The following is a 12828-nucleotide window of genomic DNA, read 5'->3' on the forward strand; positions in this document are numbered from 1 at the left end:
GAAATCCGAATAGGCCTGACAGACGGCGCGATTCGGGACATGAATTAGAGATTCACTAGATATGAAATAGTAAAGATATGTGACGTTCCACTGAAAAAGGTACCTTATGGTGGCTGGCGCTTACGCTATTATTAACGCCGCTCCAATATTCAGCAGGGCAATGGTACCTTTTGCCGTGGAATGTCACATATCTTTACTATTTCATATCTAGTGAATCTCTAATTCAATTCCCGGATCGCGCCGAGAGTCAATAACGGATAACATTTAGAACATTAACTCACGGAAATGCTTATGTGCAAACAAGGAAGCCACTTCAAGAAGCGTGCATTCACCCATTCTGCTACACCTACGACAAAACAATAACTTTTCAGTTTTGCATATCGTAAAGTTTGAGTGCCGCTGGCGCGCGGGCGTCCAGCGCTATATAAAGTGCGGGTCGGCCCGCCGCTGAGCATTCTCGGTGAGCAACAGGTGGCAGCCACTCAGGTGAGTTGAGCGTTGAGCGTTGAGCGTGTTGAGCGCTGAGCGGCTGACGTGCGGAACATTTTTAAAATCGAGATTTAGAGGACGACTGAGGTAACTTTGTAACACTTTAAACACTCGCGTTTTTTATACATATACAATTACACAAAATCGTCGGAAAAATTCGGAATTTAAGGTAAAAACAATGAAATTATATCGCGGTTGTGTAATTAAATAAGGCAACATTGCATAGAATGAGGAAAAAAGTTAGGGAGTGTTATAAACGTCATATTTTCATAGAAATTTGACATTGGTCCGACTTTAGCTTAAATAAAGCAGTGTGTTTTGGTGTAATTACAAATTCAAATAAAAAAAAAAATTTAATGTAAAATTTGACATTTTATTTTTTGATGAGGTGACACACATTAATAGGCCCTCTCTAAATTAAAAAAAACAAGCTACTTATATAACTGAGAATTTGAAAAGGGAGTTTCGAAATTCATCGGATTTTTTTTTCCTTTAATTTTCGAAAACCGCTGGATTAGGTAACTATACAGTTCTGTATCAGGATCAATTAAATGGATCCCTAGGAAAGTTACAGAATATTATAGGCACACCTATAGTCATTTGGATATTACTTAACATATGAAGTGGAACTGCGGATGAAAACCATAAAATTATGACACTGTAAATTGTTTTGTGATGTGGGTGATTCTTTTTCTTAAAAAACCGGTCAAGTGCGCGTCGGACTCACGTTCCAAGGGTTCCGTACATTGCCTAATTTTTAACAATATATTTTTCTACTTGAAACGTGAACGTCTTTAAAAAACCCGTGGGGGTCGGATCAAAAACTAAGTAATTGTATGTATTTCATATGTATTTATATTTATTTACATAAACGGGTCTACCGCGATATAATTTCATTACTATTATTTCCTTACTAGTATATATTTACTTAAAGTGTCATAAAATTACATAACTTCTCATAGAAAATCTTTTAAAAGTTACATCAAGAAAAGTCTGCAGCGATTTTGATAGCCCACGCAGTGCAAGTGTTATTTTAAACGTCATACTTCTGTGAAATTATGACGTATATTTAAAGCACATGCACTGCGTAGGCTATCGAAATAACTGCAGACTTTTCTTGGTCTAACTCTATTTGAGCTGTGTAGAAAATATGCGGATGCCTCTTGATTTAGTCAGAATATGCCATGTGGATTAGACGCGATGTTGTGAATTTTTATTTCACAGTAAAAATCATTTTCGTTATTCGTAATTAAGGATTATTAAAAAACTTGGCTAATTTTAAATTGGAAGAAATATTGAGAACTAACCGCGGATACATGAATAAGGTCGATTTTTAATTTAAAAGGAGGAAAACACTTCAACTTAGATTACATTTTTCGACTTACCCAAAATTAATATAATTATTAGCTACCTACGCCAATGACAGACATCTAAAACTGTATAAATTATTAACATTTTGTAACACACTTCATTATTAGGTCGCGGTTTCGAACCCCGGCTCGTAACAATGAGTTATTCGGAATTGATGTACGAAATATCATTTGATATTTACTAGTCGGTTTTCGGTGAAGGACAACATTGTGAGGAAACCGGACTAATCCCAATAAGGCCTTTTACCCTCTGGGTTGGAAGGTCAGATGGCAGTCCCTTTCCTTCACTAATGCCTACGCCTATTCTCGGGATTAGTTGCCAAGCGGATCCCAGGCTGCCATGAGCATGGCAAAAGCCGGGACAACTCGAGGAAGATGATGACTTTATTATTCATTATGTGACGCTTCTATTTTTTATTCGTGCAGTCAGAATCAATAGTAGCGGATGTAACAATGCGCCAAAAGTATCTGACACCGTGGAATACATTTCCATATAGAGATATATCTGTAACAGTTCGCGCTCAAAAGTGTTTACCACAGTCTAAAAGATAACTCACGCTATACCGGGCCGAGCCCGGGACGAGGCGTCCGACATGCCATTTTCTATGACGGCTGATCGGTGATCACGTGGTGCTTTCCATAGAAAACGAGGCAGCGGAAGCTTTGGCCCGGCGCCGGCCCGGTCTAGCGTGAGTCATCCTTAACTGTTCTACATACAGATTTTGTTACGCTGTTAGAAAATAGTAGATACTTTTGACGCGTAGTCTGATCCGCTACTTTTGATACAGAATTAGACTACGACCACGTTAAGTTTGCACTGGCTTGGCAGTGAGTATATATATCCATACATATTCCATAGGAGCACCGTACTTCACGTAGCCCTTGGCTTGCCCGTACATTTTGGCTTGAAGATTACTTTCTCTTCTAGTAAGTTATGACTTGGGGTGACATCGTCACTGCGTGACAAAACCCCTTTAAAAAGAAAAAAAAAATAGTTATGACTTAGGTATAAGTAGGTGCTTAATGTGTCTCGTTTCTCCTGGTCCACGTCTACAATTGGGTATTAGACTGTATTTAAAATAAATTATTTTTCACTATGCAAGAAATAAAGCATCAGAGGATTAATAGATAAACGTAGACAGCAGTTATTTTTAGACACAAATATCTATTTTAAAACCTGTATAAAACTGTAAAGTCTGTAAAGAGTTGGTAATTTGATCGTGACGTCACATGCTAGTGTTTCATATAAATTACATAGTAGCAAAATCGTTTTGACAGTTCGAAAAAAGAAACTGTATTGACTAGTAGTCAAATACCCTATTCCGATAGGAATATGGCGCAATCATTTTCTTCGAATTACATTTCTTTGAATTTCATTCTAAAAATAATATAAATTGCTGTCATAATAGGGGATATTACTGCAATGTTCTGCCGCCAGAGTGCAGCACTACCGACTCAGTAAATTCATAGACTAACTTATGCATACTGTGCCTTAAACTGTTTTTTGACAAGTTTTCACAGACAATAAAATATGACATTGATGCATCAAGGCGGTTTGTTAACAAGGGCCTACCGGTAAACGCGAAAATCGAAATTTAGTTATCTGCCTCTTTATCGCTCGAAAATGCAAGAGTGATAGAGAGATTAGATAACTAAATTTCGATTTTCGCGTTTACCGGTAGGCCATGTGATTGACGTGACGTGTGATGTGTCAATGTGGTTTGTTTACTGTATGTGCCACAAAGGTGCCACCTACGCAGAGCTTTGCCTAATATAAAATTCGTTTCATATAAAATTCTCGATAGCATAATAAGTTAGTGTCATCAGTTTTGAACAATGAATAGAGCTTTTACGAGCTGGTGTGATGAAAAACGTCTTAATTTGCGTAATTAAAAGATTACATACGCAAATTCGTTGTGCCAAATCCCGGCCGAGTTTCTTCTTAATATCATAAATTAATTACTCGTAGGTATGAATATTTTAAGACTTAGCAGAAATTTATTCGGTACTGGTCTAAACCTAAAAATATCTAAACTTAAATCTAAACATTGTGAAAGATAATAGCTACCGCGAAATAGTGGGTAGGATCCGAGTTTCTTTAACATATTATATCAGCCATATCTTTCGTCGTAAGGTAAATACCTCCTACATATATATAATAGTTTTCGTTTTTATATTCAGGCAGGTACCAGGTATATAGAGGAAATGTAGAGGTATGTGTCGATTTGCATTTTATTTATATTCTTGTATGATTTCGGTGAATTACAACTAATTATAGTTTTCTTTTATATGTGTTACGGTAAATGCCCGATACTTAATGTATTTAACTTGGTTTGATGATCGATAATAAAAAAATAAAAAGCCTTTTTATTCCGTAACCACTTATACAAACAATTTTAAAAACTAAATACTATTTTAAGCTAATATAATAATATAAACCGTTAACTAATAAAATAAAGTGTTAGGACCCCTTCTGGGTATAGGCCTGGATGTATAGGATGATCGATAATAGGTTTGTTAAATAATGTTTTACATATTTAGTCAGTCCATTTTTTCTACAAAAAATCTAGGTGTACATCATTCCAGCTCACGGTCCTAGCTATAAATTGGATGCATCCGGAGGCCAATTTCCGGTTAACTATTGGATCAAGCTGTGATACCGTATCGGTGCAGCCTGCGGCGGTTAGAGAAATTCCATAATTTATGCACGGATGCATTTAATAAGATAAATATATGTTACTTGCATTACTGCCATTGCCACTTTGTCGTAGTAAAATTGTCTTTGAACAAAACAACTGCGTCGCTACCTTATAATATTTTTTAAGAAAAAAAAACCGACTTCTATGGGGCCCGGTGAAAGATTATGGTAGATGGTGCACTATGTAGAAAAGGAGGTAAAACCACCCACTTTTCTAGTAGCATTTCGTTTTCGTAAGGGTCGTAGTTCTAGCCTAACCTAACCCACTTCTGTGATAGCAGTTCGGTTCTGTGAGAATCGCAGTTCGAACCTAATCAAACCCACTTTTCTAGTAGCATTTTGTTTCTGTAAGGCTCGCAGTTCTTACCAAACCTAACCCACTTTTGTTCGGTTCTGTGAGGATCGCAGTTCAAACCTAACCTAACCCACTTAATGGCGCATGCGGTACGGTGTACGGGGGTTTGAGCGGGAGGGGTTTGGCATCATCATACTTTATACCTACATTTTATGGTAGGTAATCATAGTGGTTTATTTAGTTTAGGTATCATAGTGGTTTTCCGGGTCAAGGTCCGGGTCTGAGTCCGAGTCCGGGTCCGAGTCCCGGTCCGAATCCGGGTCCGAGTCCGGGTCCGAGTCCGAATCCGGGTCCGAGTCCGAGTCCGGGTCCGGGTCCGGGTCCGAGTCCTCATGGATCCCATCATCTGAACTGGACTTTCACAAAAACGGGACCAATCTGTATGCATCTACTTTTACTATCAAAAAAAGAATTTTTGAAATCGGTCCAGTAATGACGGAGATATGGAGTAACAAACATAAAAAAAATAAAAAACATACAACCGAATTGAATACCCCCTCCTTTGGGATTTGGAAGTCGGTTAAAAAAGTTTAATGTCAAAAATTTGTCTGTTTGCTGTGTTTTGTGTTTTGTTTTAGAATCTATTCACTATGTCAAAATTTTTATTTTTGATACAAGCCATTTTCGCTGACTGTCTTTGAACAGGCAACGCGACAAGTCTAACGAACCCTAACACAAGTAGGTTGAGTTGTTTTATCAAAGAGTTCCTATGGCCACCTCCTGTATCCATCAGCAGATCAGCTCGATGGTACCATAACATTGCATTAGCTTGCAAGATTTGACTCGAACATAACACATATATTGCAAGTTCCCAGTGCTTGTAAAAACAAGTCAATATGTAAAATTTGTCTAAGTAATTATGTGTTTATATTTGTACGTAAAGAATGACTGACGTTAGACCGGGCCGGAGCTGCCGGAGCTTCGTTTTATATGGAAAGCACCACGTGATCACCGATCGCCGTGATAGCTGAGACAGCGGGAAATTATTAACAAAACAAAGCTTGTAAATTATCAGTAACATTCCAATTTTTATGGCTACTTTATCCATGCAAGCAAATTCCAAATGTTGTCAATTATAGCCGCCCGATACGAAAGATACGCTAAGTGACGGATTAAAGATAGCGTCATGCATGACGCTTTTTCGGAACCACTAATGCCCGTCATATAAGGATTTGTCAATTAATGGACTGATTATACACTCCTCCCCCGCGTTTTTAATACATACCTACTTACGTGGCTTACCACCAGAGAAGGGTCCTTAAACTTCATGTGCATAAGGACTTCTCTGATGGAAAGCCACATATTAACTTTATTGTAACCAACTAACAATGTAACGAATCTTGCAAGTCGATTCTAACCTACTGTAGCAGTATCAATCAGGGGCCCATTTCTCGATCAATATTAGAATCATAATTATTTATTTATTTACCTATATTATTTTAAAATTTAATTCAGGCAATAAGGCCCATATAACCAGCCATACATATTAATTTCATAAACTTAAAAACTAAACACTATTTTGGCGACAGAACAGTTAATACTTTTTGATAAATGGACCCCAGAAATTTCGCAAGTTATGTATAACAAACCCTTAATTTGGCAGTGTCCAAAATAATTGATACCCTCTATGTGTATTTTTTTCTTAACCACACTCATTGATACTGTTGAGCGCCGAGGAGGTTTGAACCATCCGTGATTTTTGCCAAATTAAGGGTGACAATACAATTATTTGATACCACCGAGCTGATCTGATGATGGAGTTAGGTGGGTTTTACTTGGATACCTCTCGAGATTGAACTTTCAAGATCCGTTTTGACGAGTCCAATTCTTTGGGGGCGTTAAGTACAGTCAGAATTAAATGTTTTATTAAAAAAAAATTGTAAGATATTGGCTGTGTCGTAGGTGGCATCTAAAACAATATTTTTAAAAGCCGAGCTTCCTACGAAATCAAATATGCGATTTTCACCATACAGGCTGTACAGCTTATATAAACATGTAGGGTGTACTTAAAAGTACTTAATGATTTTGACCGATAGTTTGAATATATAATGAAAATAATATTACATTGTGCAACGTGGTAAGTGGTAAGATTTGGTAAGCGAGGTCTATAATTAAAGACTCGAGCTTACAATATTTTTACCCCCGGAGTTAACACACAATGTTTTTTATCACACTTGCGAAGAAAAAACTAAATTTTAAGCGATCAGCCACGATATATTTATAGGTATTATAGACAATGCCGTTATACATAAACGGCCCATAAGAATCGAATTTAAACTGTCGTCAGTAATATTAACATTAAGTATTTAGTCATACCTACTCGCGAAATGTTTCGGAGATCCTAGGTCTCACTTAAGCACTATTAGAGCACGAGTAGCGGTCACGATACCTAAACCTAAATGGAGATCTAGGCTCTCCTTTAATCCATTGAGAAAAAAAAATCGTTTAAAACAATTGAAACAGCATAAACGTTTAATGCTTTAATAAAACGGTTCCATATATGAGCCTATCGAACCAAGCAGTAAAGTTTACTGTTTGTACGTTACGTACGAACGAACGTACATTAGTTGATATTGTAATAGCAGTTAATCTTAATGTAATCACTTTAATGTGTGCTCGATAGATAATATTTTTTTAGTGTCTTCGATTTAAGATACGTGAGTGAGCCATTTTAGTATATTTAAGATGCTTGTTAAATTTTATGAAAGGTCAATGATCTTAGTCCTCACTAAAATGAATAGGAACTTACAAACATCTCGTATTAACATATTCATTACAAAGGAGAATATAAAATGAGGTATATTTGATGGAGGACGAATTATAATGATTGAGGTGAATTTATTTATGTAGCCGCGGAAGAAGGAAGTTAATATTGACTAATCTGTGTGAGTGAGGATAAAATTGAACTAATTTATTATATTTGCTTGGAAAAATGTATACCTATCTTTAAAAGGTCGACAGCTTTTCGCCGGTCATTTGAGCTATGAGTTTATATTAGACAATAATTTCAAGCTAAATGAAGTTAAGTATTTATTACTGAATTGTTTCAACATATTCACGAGTTATGTCATGACTTAGCATTGGCATGACATGGCTCTCTTAGTTTTATTATTGTTTAGTTTGTATTTTTTGTCTCAATAAAGTCCCATAATCTCTTGGAATATAACTTCACTTCTATTCATGATACCTTATTCGTCGAAAACGTTATGTCCGTGTGGTCAGCTTAAATAACATTGTAAAATATTATTTATATGTTCAAAAGCAGGAGTTGGATTGAAACTTTGATAATCGCAACTTGATTGGGAAAACATTTATTTACATACAATATATATACAGTGGTACTACTAAACGAAATTAATAACTAGCTTAAATCTAAAATAGGCCCTTGAGGCATTGTACCAAGGATGCTGGCGGCATTTCCTCGCTGTATCGCAATGCTGATACGTTGTGCGATGCGATACTTGATTTGATATTACCGACATTGCATAAATTCGTTCGTATTTTATGAGACTCAGATTGCGTGCTCACTCTACGTCGCGCCGTAGCCATGGCTACGCACACGTAGAACATGCAAATATAACATTGATTAATGGCAAATATTTATGCATTTCTATGCTAAAAGAAACTAAGAAAACTAAATTGAATTTAAAGACAAAGATAACATGTAAGATAGCAAAGATACTATTTTAGAATTATTTTCTTTTTTTAAATGTTAGAAGTTATATTAGACAGCTTAGTTTATGTTTGCCTTTTACAAGGAAAAATGCCTTGTATTTACAATACATAGACTGTTTCTGTTACTTAGATTCCAAATCATACAATAAGTTCGTCGACAAAATCTCTTGAGGCTTTAAATATTGAGTATATAGTAAATAATATCTGTCCCTCGGCGGCGTTGGTATCAATGGCTGCATAAGGCTCAGTAACTCGAGCCTTGGTTGAACCAAAGGGAACGTGTATTGTCTCGCCGAATGCTGAAATGTTCTGCTATTTTGTAACAGATCAAAATAGTAGATTTTGTCACAAGGGAGCAAAAAGCAAAATTACATATTTACGGCGAGGGCGTACATTGAATCCTAAACGAAGTGAAGGATCCTAAAATCCTCGCTACTCTCGGGATTCTAAAATAGAATCCTGAGGGTAGTATGGGGTTGAAGTGTGTTACGCCCAAGATGGAAATTATTTTGCTACCATGTGATAAATACTGCTTTTCACATTACCTATGAGGAAATTATTATGTTTCAAAATATTATTTAAGCTATTAAATAGTATGCAAAAAATAAAATAAAAATAGTTTCCTATATAGAACAGAAAAGTGTTACTTTGATCCCTCCTAGCAGGGAACAAAAGCGTCACTTTGATCCCTCATAGCAAAGAAGAAAAAGCTCTTTTCCGAATAGGTGATGTGAAAAATAGTTTACATCACTCTCGTAATAGTACATTACTGCGGAATGTACTATTATCCCGTAATAGTACGGGACGAACTATTACGGGATGTACTATTATGAACGGATAGTGATACGAAGCCGGCAAGACCTTTTCACGGCTAGGCATGTATAGTGCTTTTCTCAAACATATGCAATGAAATAAAAAAATACACCATACAAAACGCTACAACTCACGGGATTTCAGTGTCGCATAGTTCGTACGGACGAGTAACTTGTGAAAGACTTCGGCTACGTCATACGCAATTCAAAATTATAAAAATCTGTAATTGTTGATTTGCTAGAACATAAATCAGTCGTGTCCAATGCGCGCAGCGACCTAGACGCATTGATGATTAATTAATTTAATTAATTGCGAAATTAGCGCGGCTCGGCCGCAGCTAGCGAAGTGACGCGATGAGTGCCTCCGGACAGAGTGCACCCATTGTGAACGAGCTCCTCGCCTTTCTGCAACAGAAGCTGCTGCTGGAAGGAGTGATGGACACGGTGTCTGCTGTCCAGATCTGTTCGTCGAGTTTTTCCGTCGAAGATATCTGTGCAGCAAAGAAGGTGCTGCACGAGTCCCTCGGGATCGCCGGCACGTATGTACCTCACCGGAGAGGAGATGAAATCGGGAAGAAGACCCTAGAGGACATCATCAGAGTTCTAAGGGAGAATGAAGACCGGATTCCGGAGTTTGCGACGACGGGTGCCTCCAGCCTGCCGTCCTATATTCCGGATCATGTCGACATTAGCTGCTTGTTAAAGGAAATCGTGGCCCTTAAAACAAGTTTAGCGGATGTCATTTCGAAGTTTGATGCGGCCCAGGTAACCATAACCGAGTTACGCAACGAAGTCCTCAGTTTGCGAAACAGTGCCCTTACTCGGTCGGCGGGATCAAATTTCAAGTGCGATGACCGGCAAGCCACAAGTGCCGAGTCGGTCAGTGTGCGAGTTGCTGACACTGTAACATGTGTCGCATCAGCCGTGTCGCCGCCCGCGAGCCTCCCGCGCGCGCGCCCTCCCCCCGCCTCCTCCAAATCACGTCATCGTGTTTACGCGGATGTCGTCGCCGGTCCGAAAGTCGCATCGAACCGGGTTAGTGTACCTGTAAAGGGTACTGAAGAGCGAGCGGTTCCCAAGGAGAAGCTCCCTGTTGCCGGTGTGGATGAGGAGGATTTCACACTGGTATCAAGAAAGAAGAAGGCGCGCACGGCGCCTCGTAAGACTCAGTGTGGTACCGCCGAACCGGCTAACTCTGGCTTGCGGGTTGCTACACCGAGTAAGGCGCTATATGTGTCGCGCCTGCACTACACCGCCACGGCTGCTGAAGTGGTGGAGTACGTACACCAGAAGACCGGTTACTCGCTGAGGGTGTTCCAGCTTCGATCGCGCCACTACGTGCACTTCAACTCTTTTGTGGTGCGCGTGCCGCGACCGCTGCAAGAGACCATCGAGTGCGCCGACTTCTGGCCGAAAGGTGTCGTGTTTCGGAGGTTCCGGGGCAAACTGCCGAATCCGACACAAGAACAGCCGATTCAACGGAGCCACGCCGTTTTGTCGCATAAATAGTGTTTAGTTTTTAAGTTTATAATATATATATATGTATGTTAGTCTGTAAGGTATTTGTAATATGGGCCTTGTTGCCTGATTTAAATTTTAAATAAAAATAAAATAAATAAATAAATAAACAAGTTTAATATCGCGGTAAACGAAGACAAAAAACACAGAAATAAATCAATATTTATGTAGTTATAGTCTGTCAACCAACTGAACAGTCTTTTATGTGAATATTCTGCTTAAGCTGTATAGTCGCTTTAAGCATTGAGTACATTGCCCACAATGTCGAGGGATTTTTGGTTCTTGCCAGTTCCGTAAAATAAATAAGCAAGCCAGAAATACATTATCTGAGAAACCGTGGGCATTTTTGTCAGTCTTCCAGCTTATACAATTTTGATATGTATTCATGTATTTCTCCTTCGACTTTGGCGGCAACAAGTTATTAATTGCTAATTCTGCCTCCGCCCTCAATCCCGGCGGAGTACAATTAAATTCTTCGTCGCTGTTATCATCGGAACTCATTTAAAAAATGTATTTATAAATATCAACCACAAATAGCTACACGACAATAGTATTTTATACAATCGTGATATAATAGAGTTTTTCAGTCGAGTACCGTGTTTAGGCAACGAAGCTTGCTGAGTTGCCTAAGTATGGTACGAGATTGAGAAGCTTGATTATATCACTATTGTATACAATACTTTTTCTACGAATCAACAAAAATAATACTTTAAACTAGTAGAATCATACAAACAAACCAAACCAAAAGTATACAGCTAAGATACGCGAGCAGCCGTGATACCTACATACTGGTACGCGCCCAGTGGCGGATTTGCCCTAAGGCTCAGTAGGCCCGGGCCTAGGGCGGCAACATATTAGGGGCGGCAACATATTAGGGGCGGCAAATTGTGACAAAAAATTCGCTGATGATAACAAGAAATTAGTCAATATGATGGGTGATAAGAAAGGGGCGGCTACAGGGCCTGGGGCCTAGGGCGGCAAAGACCGCAACTCCGCCACTGTACGTGCCCCGGTCGCCGCGTTGGTCAACGACACCTTCTCGTAACTCATGAGGCCTGGTTACTTGCTCCGCGCTAAATTCAATTTTTAGACAGTTGTTTTCTCGATTTTGGCCACCGTAGCCTATGGAGACTAACAAGCAATACTAAGTGGTTTTCGTAGTCTGTGGATGTTGCTATATTAAGGGTGTCACATGCGCGTTTCTGACTTATGAACCAATTGTTTATACTATACAACCTAAAATAAATAATTAATTTGAACTATAGTTTTGTTTCGTCCTGATCGCGGCGAGCTGTGATTGGTCAATTTCATTATAGTTGACTAAACTGTATCGAAATGAATATTATAGTTGAGTTGGGAGCCGATATATTAAAAATACCCAATTGCAGTTTGGTATAAGAAATCTTAATTCAAGAATTACAGTCGACGAGTAGAAAAAAGATATTTTAATTTTCCTTCCAATCCCGCCATAATGTCTTTTTTTTTTACTGAAGTCGTCCGTATTTCGCGTGTGTAGTGTTCGAATAGACCCTATTAGGGCCATTATACACAACCTGATAATAAGAATCTCAATTTCTATAAATAAAATAAATGCAGAAGATTTTAAATATTGTCTATGGTCTCTGGTGACTTACGTATAGACAAAATTTTAAATTTATTCATCAACACATTGAATCTTACAGATTCGTATTCTTAATATCAGTAGGTACGTTCGTGTATAACAAGCGTTAACGCGGATATTTTTGGTTCCTAGAACCATTCAGTCACTAAAAATATTAAAAAAAATATATAATTCAGCTGTTTAGCCTGTTCATGGATACAGACGCCATGTTCACATTAAAATTAAAAAAAAAATTACTTCCCGGCCTCGGCCTTCAATTCTGTATGAAATTCCTTTACAGTTCTCTCGAG

General features: G+C 38.3%; 1 protein-coding gene across 1 annotated transcript in view; it reads left to right on the forward strand.

Moving 5' to 3' along the window:
- Positions 1 to 464: 464 nt before the first annotated feature.
- Positions 465 to 12828, forward strand: part of LOC134794946 (CAPA peptides) — a 28709-nt gene continuing 16345 nt past the window's right edge. The window contains exon 1 of the mRNA XM_063766817.1: positions 465 to 486. The gene's annotated coding sequence lies outside the window, so the exon portion shown is untranslated. The remainder of the gene's footprint in view (positions 487 to 12828) is intronic.

Source organism: Cydia splendana, chromosome 11, assembly GCF_910591565.1.
Source record: "Cydia splendana chromosome 11, ilCydSple1.2, whole genome shotgun sequence".
Taxonomy (NCBI): domain Eukaryota; kingdom Metazoa; phylum Arthropoda; class Insecta; order Lepidoptera; family Tortricidae; genus Cydia; species Cydia splendana.